This window comes from Sciurus vulgaris (assembly GCF_902686455.1).
Source record: "Sciurus vulgaris genome assembly, chromosome: 10".
NCBI lineage: Eukaryota > Metazoa > Chordata > Mammalia > Rodentia > Sciuridae > Sciurus > Sciurus vulgaris.
This window is the reverse complement of record NC_136470.1, coordinates 32,210,212-32,220,965: the sequence shown is the minus strand read 5'-3', so window position 1 is coordinate 32,220,965 and position 10,754 is coordinate 32,210,212. Positions and strand designations below refer to the sequence as shown.

The window sequence follows — 10,754 nt, the reverse complement described above, 5'->3', positions numbered from 1 at the left end:
TGCTGTATTTGGAACTAGAAGAAAGTGGGAGTAAATGAAAGAGTGGGGAAAAGGCTGTGATATGACATCAAATTTTAGTTATTTAGGTGACATGGGGCAAGGATACTTGGGAGTAGAACTTTCTGGAACCAAGGTGTTATGGTTTGGATGTGAGGTATCCCCCAAAAGCTCACATGTGAGACAATGCAGGAAGGTTCAGAGGAGAAATGATTGGGTTGTAAGAGTCTTAACCCAATCAATGACTTAATTCCTAATGGGATTAATTGAAGTGGTAGGATATGGCTAGAGAAGGTGGGGATTGGGGCATGGCTAATGGGTTATATGTATGTATCTGGCGAGCGAAGTCTCTCTCTGCTTCCTGATCTCATGTGAGCTGCTTCTCTCTGCCACACACTCCACCATGATGTTCAGATTCACCTCAAGCTCCAAAAAATGGAGCCAACCTTCTAAGACCTTTGAAACCTTTCAGCCCTAATATAAACTTCTCTCCTCTATCATTGTGCAGGTCAGATCCATTTAGTCACAGCTGCAAAATAGCTGACTAAGACAGAAATTGGTACCAGGAGTGGGATCATCGCTGTGCCTAGCCTGGCCATGTGGTTCAGAAGCTTTTTGAACTTTGTGATATTAGTGGGAGAAATTTTAAGTTGTCTACCAGTGCTAGCTGGAAATGCTTTACGTTGTTGTAAATGGAACTTAATGGCCAATTCTGGTGGGAGCCCAGAAGACCAGAATGGCAATGGAACCATGGACAGTGAAAACAGGGTTCAAGATGGTTTAGAGGAAAAGGAGGATGCTATTGAAATTTGGAATAGAGGTCATTCGTGTAATATTCTGGCTGAGTAGTAGTCTGCATTTTGCCCATGTCCTGAAACTTTCTGTGAGGCTGATTTTAGAAGCAATGAACTTCTTTTTTTTTTTTTTAATTTTAATTAAAAATCATAAATTTACATAGGGCAATGTTGTTTGATTCATTTTGTTATTTTTTTCCCTTCCCCCCTCCCCTCTCACCCCTCTTTTCCCTCTATACATTCCTTTCTTCCTCCATTCTTACCACCCTCCTTATCCCTAACCCTAAACCTAACCCTAACCCTAACACTAACCCCTCCTACCCACCCCATATGTCCTCATCTCCTTATCAGCGAGATCATTCGTCCTTTAGTTTTTTAGATTGGCTTATCTCACTTAGCATGATAGTCTCCAATTTCATCCATTTCCCTGCAAATGTCATAATTTTGTCATTCCTCATGGCGTAGTAATATTCCATTGTATATATATGCCACAGTTTCTTTATCCATTCATCAACTGAAGGGCATCTGGGTTGGTTCCACAATCGGGCTATAGTGAATTGAGCAGCTATGAACATTGATGTGGCTGTATCTCTGTAGTGTGCTGATTTTAAGTCCTTTGGGTATAGGCCAAGGAGTGGGATAGCTGGGTCAAATGGTGGTTCCATTCCAAGCTTTCTGAGGAATCTCCACACTGCTTTCCAGAGTGGCTGCACTAGTTTGCAACCCCACCAGCAATGTATGAGTGTACCTTTTTCCCCACATCCTCGCCAACACCTATTGTTGCTTATGTTCTTGATAATCGCCATTCTAATTGGGGTGAGATGAAAACTTAGGGTAGTTTTGATTTGCATTTCTCTTATTACTAGAGATGTTGAACATTTTTTCATAAATCTGTTGATTGCTTGTACATATTCTTCTGTGAAGTGTCTGTTCATTTCCTTAGCCCATTTGTTGATTGGATTATTTGTATTCTTGGTGTAGAGTTTTTTGAGTTCTTTATAGATTCGGGATATTAGCGCTCTATCTGAAGTATGAGTGGCAAAGATATTCTCCCACGCTGTAGGCTCTCTCTTCACATTACTGATAGTTTCCTTTGCTGAGAGAAAGCTTTTTAGTTTGAATCTATCCCAGTTGTTGATTCTTGCTTTTATTTTTTGGGCTATGGGAGTCCTGAAAAGGAAGTCTACTCCTAAGCCAACAAGTTGAAGGTTTGGACCTACTTTTTCTTCTATAAATGCAGGGTCTCTGGTCTGATTCCGAGGTCCTTGATCCATTGTGAGTTGAGTTTTGTGCAGGGTGAGAGAAAGGGGTTTAATTTCATTCTGTTGCATATGGTTTTCCAGTTTTCCCAGCACCATTTGTTGAAGAGGCTATCTTTTCTCCATTGCATATTTTTGGCCCCTTTGTCTAGTATGAGAAAATTGTATTTATTTGGGTTTGTGTCCGTGTCCTCTGTTCTGTACCATTGATCTACCTGTCTATTTTGATACCAATACCATGCCATTTTTGTTACTATTGCTTTGTAATAGAGTTGAAGATCTGGTATTGCGATACTCCCTGCTTCGCTCTTTCTACTGAGGATTGCTTTAGCTATTCTGGGTTTCTTATTCTTCCAGATGAATTTCATAATTGCTTGCTCTATTTCTGTAAGGTACATCATTGGGATTTTAATTGGAATTGCATTGAATCTATATAGCACTTTTGGTAGTATGGCCATTTTGACAATATTAATTCTTCCTATCCATGAACATGGGAGATTTTTCCATCTTCTAAGGTTTTCTGTAATTTCTTTCTTTAGTGTTCTGTAGTTCTCATTGTAGAGGTCTTTCACCTCTTTTGTGAGATTGATTCCCAAGTACTATATATTTTTTTTTGATGCTATTGTGAATGGGGTAGTTTTCCTAATTTCTCTTTCTGAAGATTCATCACTTATGTATAGAAATGCATTGGATTTATGAGCGTTGATCTTGTACCCTGCTACATTACTGAATTCACTTATGAGTTCTAAGAGTTTTCTGGTGGAATTTCCAGGTTCCTCTAAATATATAATCATGTCATCAGCGAACAGGGATAGTTTGAGTTCCTCTTTTCCAATTCGTATCCCTTTAATTTCTTTGGTTTGTCTAATTGCTCTGGCTAGAGTCTCAAGAAAAATGTTGAATAGAAGTGGTGAAAGAGGGCATCCCTACCTTGTTCCAGTTTTCAGGGGGAATGCTTTCAGTTTTTCATCATTTAGAATGATATTGACCATGGGCTTAGCATAGATGGCCTTCACAATGTTAAGGAATGATCCCACTACTCCAATTTTTTCTAGTGTTTTGAGCATGAAGGGATGCTGTATTTTATCGAATGCTTTTTCTGCATCTATTGAAATAATCATGTGATTCTTAACTTTTAGTCTGTTGATATGGTGAATGACATTTATTGATTTCCTGATGTTGACCCAACCTTGCATCCCTGGGATAAAACCCACTTGATCGTGGCGCATTATCTTTTTAACATATTTTTGTATGTGATTTGCTAAAATTTTGTTGAGAATTTTTGCGTCGCTGTTCATTAAGGACATTGGTCTGAAATTTTCTTTCCTCGATGTGTCTCTGTCTGGTTTAGGTATCAGGGTGATATTGGCTTCATAGAATGAGTTTGGGAGGGTTCCCTCCTCTTCTATTTTATGGAATACTTTGAGAAGTATTGGAATGAGCTCTTCTTTAAAGGTTTTGTAGAACTCAGCTGAGAACCCATCTGGCCCCAGACTTTTCTTTGTTGGTAGGCTTTTGATGACCTCTTCTATTTCATTGCTTGAAATTGATTTATTTAAGTTGTGTATGTCTTCCTCGTTCAGTTTAGGTAATTCATATGTCTCTAGAAGCTTGTTGATGTCTTCGAGGTTTTCTATTTGTTGGAGTATAGATTTTCAAAATAGCTTCTAATTGTGTTTTGTATTTCACTCTTGTGTGTTGTGATATTTCCTTGTTCATTCCGAATTTTAGTAATTTGAGTTTTCTCCCTCTTTGTCTTTGTTAGCATGGCTAAGGGTTTATCAATTTTGTTTATTTTTTCAATGAACCAACTATTTATTTTGTTAATATTTCTGATTGTTTCTTCTGTTTTAATTTCGTTGATTTCAGCTCTAATTTTAACTATTTCCTGTCTTCTACTACTTTTGGTGTTGGTCTGCTCTTCTTTTTCTAGAGCTTTGAGCTGTAGTGTTAAGTCGTTTATTTGTTGATTTCTACTTCTTTTGTTGGATGCGCCCCATGAAATAAATCTTCCTCTCAGTACTGCTTTCTTAGTGTCCCAGAGATTTTGATATGATGTGTCGTTGTTCTCATTTACTTCTAAGAATTTTTTAATTTCCCTCCTGATGTCTTCTGTTATCCATTCATCATATAATAGTGTATTATTTAATCTCCAACTATTGGAGAAGTTTCTGTTTTTTATTCTGTCATTTATTTCTTATTTCAGTCCGTTATGATCTGATAGAGTACAAGGTAGTATCTCTATCTTCTTGTATTTGCTAACAGTTGCTTTGTGGCATAAAACATGGTCTATTTTAGAGAAGGATCCATGTGCTGCTGAGAAGAAAGTGTATTTGTTCTTTGTTGGATGGTATATTCTATATAAGTCAGTTAAGTCTAAATTGTTGATTGTGTTATTGAGATCTATGGTTTCTTTATTCAATTTTTGTTTGGACGATGTATCCAGCGGTGAGAGAGGTGTGTTAAAATCACCTAGTATTATTGTGTTGTGGTCTATTTGATTTCTGGAATTGAGAAGGATTTGTTTGACGTACATGGATGAGCCAATGTTCGGGGCATAGATATTTATGATTGTTATGTCTTGCTGATTTATGCTTCCCTTAAGCAGTATGTAATGTCCTTCTTTATCCCTTCTGACTAGTTTTGGGTTGAAGTCCACATTATCTGAAATGAGAATGAATACTCCAGCTTTTTTGCTGTGTCCATGTGCATGGTATGTTTTTTCCCATCCTTTCACCTTTAGTCTATGGGTATATCTTTCTATGAGATGGGTCTCTTGCAGGCAGCATATTGTTGGATTTTTCTTTTTAATCCAATCTGCCAGTCTATGTCTTTTGATTTATGAGTTCAGGCCATTAACATTCAGGGTTATTATTGTGATATGATTTGTATTCCTAGTCATTGGATTCATTTTTGTTTTTTGACATGATTTGGTTTCTCCTTTATTTGGCTATTCCTTTGGGCTATTTCCTCCCATTGCTGATTTACATCGTTGTTTTTCATCTCTTCCTCATGGAATATTTTGCTGAGAATGTTCTGTAATGCCAGCTTTCATTTAGTAAATTCCTTTAGCTTTTGTTTATCATGGAAGGATTTTATCTCATCGTCAAATCTGAAAGTAAGTTTTGCTGGGTATAAAATTCTTGGTTGGCATCCATTTTCTTTCAGGGCTTGGTAAATGTTGTTCCAGGCCCTTCTAGCTTTTAGGGTCTGGACTGAAAAATCTGCTCATATTCTTATTGTTTTCCCCCTGAATGTAATCTGATTCTTTTCTCTCGCGGCCTTTAAAATTCTGTATTTATTTTGTATGTTAGGTATTTTCATAATAATGTGTGTTGGTGTGGGTCTGTTGTAATTTTGTATATTTGGAGTTGTATAAGCCTCTTGTACTTGATTTTCCATTTCATTCTTCAGATTTGGGGAATTTTCTGATATTATTTCATTGAACAGCTTGTTCATTCTTTTGGTTTGTTTCTCTAAGCCTTCCTCAATCCCAATAATTCTTAAATTTGGCCTCTTCATGATATCCCATAATTCTTGTAGATTCTGTTCATGATTTCTTACCATCTTCTCTGTTTGATCAACCTTGTTTTCAAGATTAAATATTTTGTCTTCAATATCTGAGGTTCTGTCTTCCAGGTGATCTATCCTATTGTTTATGCTTTCTATGGCGTTTTTAACTTGGTTTATTGTTTCCTTCATTTCAAGGATTTCCTTTTGGTTTTTTTTCAGTATCTCTAACTCTTTATTGAAATGCTCTCTTGCTTCTGTTATTTGCTCTTTTAACTGTTGATTAGTGCGTTCATTTAATGCCTGCATTTGTTCTTTCATCTCCTCGTTTGCTTCCCTGATTGTTTTAATTATGTACATTCTTGAACTCCCTTTCGGACATTTCTTCTGCTGTGCTGTCATTGGGTTTTATTGATATAGTATCTAGGTTTGTTTTGGACATTTTCTTCCCTTGTTTTCTCATATTGGTCAGATGTCAATGGGACTCTGTGATATTGTAGATTTCTTCTATTGGCTTATAGTGACCCTATAGATTTCCAGTGTATCACCTACCAGCCTTCAGTAGCCAGAAGTCTTGGATTAATTTGTTAATGCAGTGCTTCCGAAGAACGCTGCCCCTAGCCAGCTACTGGTTCCAGGGAGAGAGACCTGGAGAGGTCTCTTGTTGCCCAGCCCTGGTCCCAGAGGCTGGTTGTAGGTCAGAGGTCTCCACTGGCTTGGGGACTTGTGGCTGGCTCTCACTGGGCGGTTTGCCCCAAGAAGCTAGCCTAGAGAGGCGCTTCCCACTGGAGGGGGGCTGGGCTGCTTGGGGAAGTCCCTGGCGCCCTGTGCTGGTCACTGAAGCAAACTGTGGCCGGGTCCGAGCTGGCAGCGGGGCGGGCCGGAGCTGGCCAGGGCGGGCCGGAGCTGGCTGCGCTGCTTCTGTGCAGAAGGGCTCTCACTGGGGGGCCTGTTCCAAGAGGCTGGAGCATCTGTCCCTGTGGGAGGAGCCCACCGCCAGACTGCACAGAGCTTCCTGGGGGAGATGCTATCTGCCCTGTCCTATTCTAATAAGCCGCTCGAATCCTGGCCTGCCACCCAGCTGAGCTTCGCTGGGTGGGGGAGACTCACCCCGTGGTTCTATCTTAGTCCAAGTCTCTCAATGCCTCCTCTTCTTGAATCCTGGGTTCTGGGGTGACTGGAGATGCAGTTACCCTCTAGTCCGCCATCTTGGATCGTCCCGTGGAAAAAGCCTGCAGCTGGAGGGGGACAATGCTGCCTGGAGAGGTCTCTGGCTACCCAGCCCTGGTCCCAGAAGCCACTTGTGTGTCGAATGTCTCCGCTGGCTTGGGGACTTGTGGCTGGCTCTGCGTCGAGAGGCTCTCACTGGGCGGTCTGCCCTGGGAAGCTAGCCTAGAGAGGCGCTTCCCACCAGAGGGGGCTGGGCTGCTTGGGGGAGTCCCTAGCGCCCTGTGCTGGTCTCTGAAGCAACCTGCGGGTGGGCCGGAGCTGGCAGCGGGGCGGATTGGAGCTGGCCACACTGCTTCTGTGCAGAAGGGCTCTCACTGGGGGGCCTGCTCCGTGAGGCTGGAGGATCTGTCCCTGTGGGCGGAGCCCACCACCAGACTGCACAGAGCTGCCTGGGGGAGACGCTATCTGCCCTGTCCCACTCTAATAAGCCACTCGAATCCGGGCCTGCCGCCCAGCTGAGCTTCGCTGGGTGGGGGAGACTTACCCCCTGGCTCTATCTTAGTCTGAGTCTCTCAATGCCTCCCCTTCTTGAATCCTGCGTTCTGGGGCGACTGGAGATGCAGTCACCCTCTAGTCCGCCATCTTGGATCGCCCCCAGCAATGAACTTCTTAATCTGGTGAAGAAATGTGTAGGCAGTATAGCATTCAGGAAGTGGTGTGGGTATTGCTGGTGGCTTTTAGCCAAATTTATTATGATAATCAGGAACAGAAAGCAGAGCAGTAAGATTTAAAAGATGTGGGCTTGAAAGGCAGAAGTAAAACTAGGGCTAAGGAAGTCAAGTTGTTTAAGACATTACCACCACTAAAGCAATGCTAAATACTGTACCTGGAGACAATGAGAAAGATGGCTTGAAAGCATCTCAGGAGCTAGCAAGATCATCTCAAGTTCACAGAGTAAAGGTGAAAATTCTCTTGAAAAGAGACCAGTGGGGCACCCTTCTTGCACAATGGGGCCTAGGAACTTTTTCCAAAGTGCTCAGTCATCCAGACCCTCAGAGGCCATTGCAGCAAAGGTCCCTGGAGGCTTGGCTACTGTTCCAGATAGTGGCAGACCTTGGAGTGAACCATGTGGTGCTGGTTCTGCAGGAATGCAGGATGCTGGAATTATGGGGTCCTAGAAGCTTCCACCAAGATTTCAAAGGAAGGTCTGGGAGGTCAGTCAAAGTAAAGAAGGGTTGCAGTCCCTGTGGGCACCCCCTGAGAAGTTAAAGTGTGGAGATGTGAGAAGGAAGCCGAATCTGTAGTGGAGACCCCCAAGATCAACAAATGCCAGTAACATGGAACATTACCCAAGGAAAGCTGCAGAAATTGAGCTGAGATAAGCCAACAGAAAGGCCACTTGGGCTACAACCAAGAAGGCCACAGGGGTTGAGCTACATAAACCCTTGGGAGAAAACATCACAATGCCATGTGCCCCAGATGCCGGACATGGAGCTGCCTTGTTTGTCCAGCTGGATTTCAGTTTATTGCACCTATTTTTGTAAATGGAAATGTTTACTCAGTACCTTTATATGTTGGATATTTGTAAATTGCTTTTAATTTTATAAAAGCTTGTAATGCGAGATTGCCTTGAGCCTCAAAGACTTTGGACTTGAACTTTGAGCAATCTCTGAACTGTTGAGACTATGGAGACTTTTGGAAATGGACTAAATGCATTTTGCATTGTCAGATGAGTGTGAGTTTTGGGGGGCTAGGGGTGGAATGTTATGGTTTGACTGTGAGGTGTTCCCCAGAAGCTCACATGTGAGACAATGCAGAAAGGTTCAGAGGAGAAATGATTGAGTTTTAAGAGTCTTAACCCAATCAATGAGTTATACCCTGATGGGATTAATTGAACTGATAGGGTGTGGCTAGATGATAGGGTGTGGAATTGGGGCATGGCTATGGGGTATATGTTTTGTATCCAGAGAGTGAGCCCTCAAATAAACTTTTCCTCCTCTATAATTGTGCTGGTCAGATCTGTTTAATCACAGTAGTGAAAAAGCTGACTAAAACACAAGGAGTAGTGAGTAAGAGAAAATTAAGGTTTTTCAGGAATGAAAGGCCCAAATAGCTCAGGAATAGATTGGTAGGGAGAGTCATCTCTAAAGAGGTGGATGAGGAAGGCATTTTTTAAAAATTAGAAGATAAAATGCAAAATGGGTCTAAGGAGGGGTAAGGAAGCAGGCCCACGTGGGCCTGCCAGGTACGTGGAGGGCAACCACAAGGGTGCTACGATGTATACTGACCAGGGATCTACTGCTCATGGCTCAGGAGCACCTGGAATTTTACCTCCTGGAAACAGAATCTTTGCTTTCACTTTTCTGAGGTCAGTTCATCAGCAGTCAGGAAACTTTGGGAAAGTCTCCATTTTGGATTCTTAGTCTTCCCCCTGAAGACACTGCAAGAAACTTAATGGAAAAAAGTGCATGCCAAGTCTATATTTAAACTACAGGGTCATGGAAGATCTTCCGAGGAGGAGTACAGTTCTCTTAAAAATTACTCTGTGGAAAAGATGGTTCCATTTCTACATTAAGACTCTACATATAAAATAAAGAGTCACACATTTAATAAAACATTGACAAGGAATAAAAAGTCAAACAAATGGATGCATTTGAACTTCTACCTTTTGAAGGAAAAGTGAACTTAAAGAAACCACAACGTATATTCTCTAATTTGGAGGATTATGGTTTGGACCCTAATTGCATCCCTAAGAATCCATATAATATCTATTTTGCTAGATGGTACACAGATGTACAGAGAGAGTTAATTGAGTCATATAGTGTCAAAAAGAAACACTTTATTGGAAATACCAGCATGGAAGCTGGTTTATCATTCATCATGGCAAACCATGGAAAAGTGAAAGAAAATGATATTGTCTTTGATCCATTTGTTGGAACAGGTGACCTCCTGATAGCATCTGCTCATTTGGGTGCATATGTATATGGAATGACATAGACTGCAATATAGTTCTGCTTGGGAAAGGCTAGTGGGAAAAACAAGAAATGGAGAGGAACAGATGAAAAATATCAGAGCAAATCTTTGTCCGTATGTTTTAGAGAAGTATTACCTTGATGTCCTGGTTTCAGATACATCTAAATCTTCCTATAGGAAGGGCATATATTTTGATGCCATCATCACTGATCCTCCATATAGTTATCAGAGAATCTACAAGAAGAATAGGTTCACAGAAAGAAATACCACGGGAATAGAAAATTGTCCAGAAAGCCATGTTCCTGTTTCCTTGAGTTATCGCCTGCATGATGTGTTTTTTGACTTGTTGAACTTTGCAGCTGAGACCCTCATATTAGGCAGAACACTAGTCAATTGGTTACCAGTGTGTACAACAGAGTACACTGAAGAGATAGTGCCCTGGCACCCTTGCCTGAAACTCATCAGCAACTGCCAGTAACTTTTCAGTCACACATCAAGGCACTTAAACATGATGGAAAAGGTAAAGAAATTTGAGAACCACATCTGCTAAGTGATCATTTTCTGCCATACCAAAGTCATAATTCCTTCCGTGAGAAATGTTTCAGTGGAGTAACAAAAGAATTATCAAGGAAGAAAAATCCAACTAGGAGTGAAAATTAAGATCTTGACAATAAAGAAAGATTAAATATTTGACAGTAAAGACATCTGGAGGTGAATTTTCATGTATAATCAAGAAAATATGTGCTGTTTTAAGGTTGTTATTTGTATAAAAATGTTATGAAATAAATCAAGCAATTTAAAAATTATCTTTGTATTTTAAACTATTATGTCATGTTTTATGAAATATTTTGAATCTTATTTTACTTATATTTGTACTTTCAAGTACTAATGGAGATTGACTCAGCAGTTACTTTTTTATAATTAATTTACAAAGAAAATGAGTATTGTTGATTTTTTAAACATATCTGCCAGATATGTTATAGGCAACTAATAGTAGTTGAGATTTATTCATTTGGAAAATTAGTTTGGTTTTTAATTGTAATTGATTTAC

The 10,754-nt window shown here is 40.5% G+C and overlaps 1 pseudogene across 1 annotated transcript; it reads left to right on the top strand.

The window, feature by feature from the left end:
* The first annotated feature begins 7,737 nt into the window (after window positions 1-7,737).
* LOC306670468 (tRNA (guanine(10)-N(2))-methyltransferase homolog) lies at window positions 7,738-10,350 on the top strand (annotated as a pseudogene). The gene is made up of 2 exons: window positions 7,738-7,867; window positions 8,940-10,350. The product of its transcript is annotated as a tRNA (guanine(10)-N(2))-methyltransferase homolog (transcript).
* The last annotated feature ends 404 nt before the right edge of the window (window positions 10,351-10,754 follow it).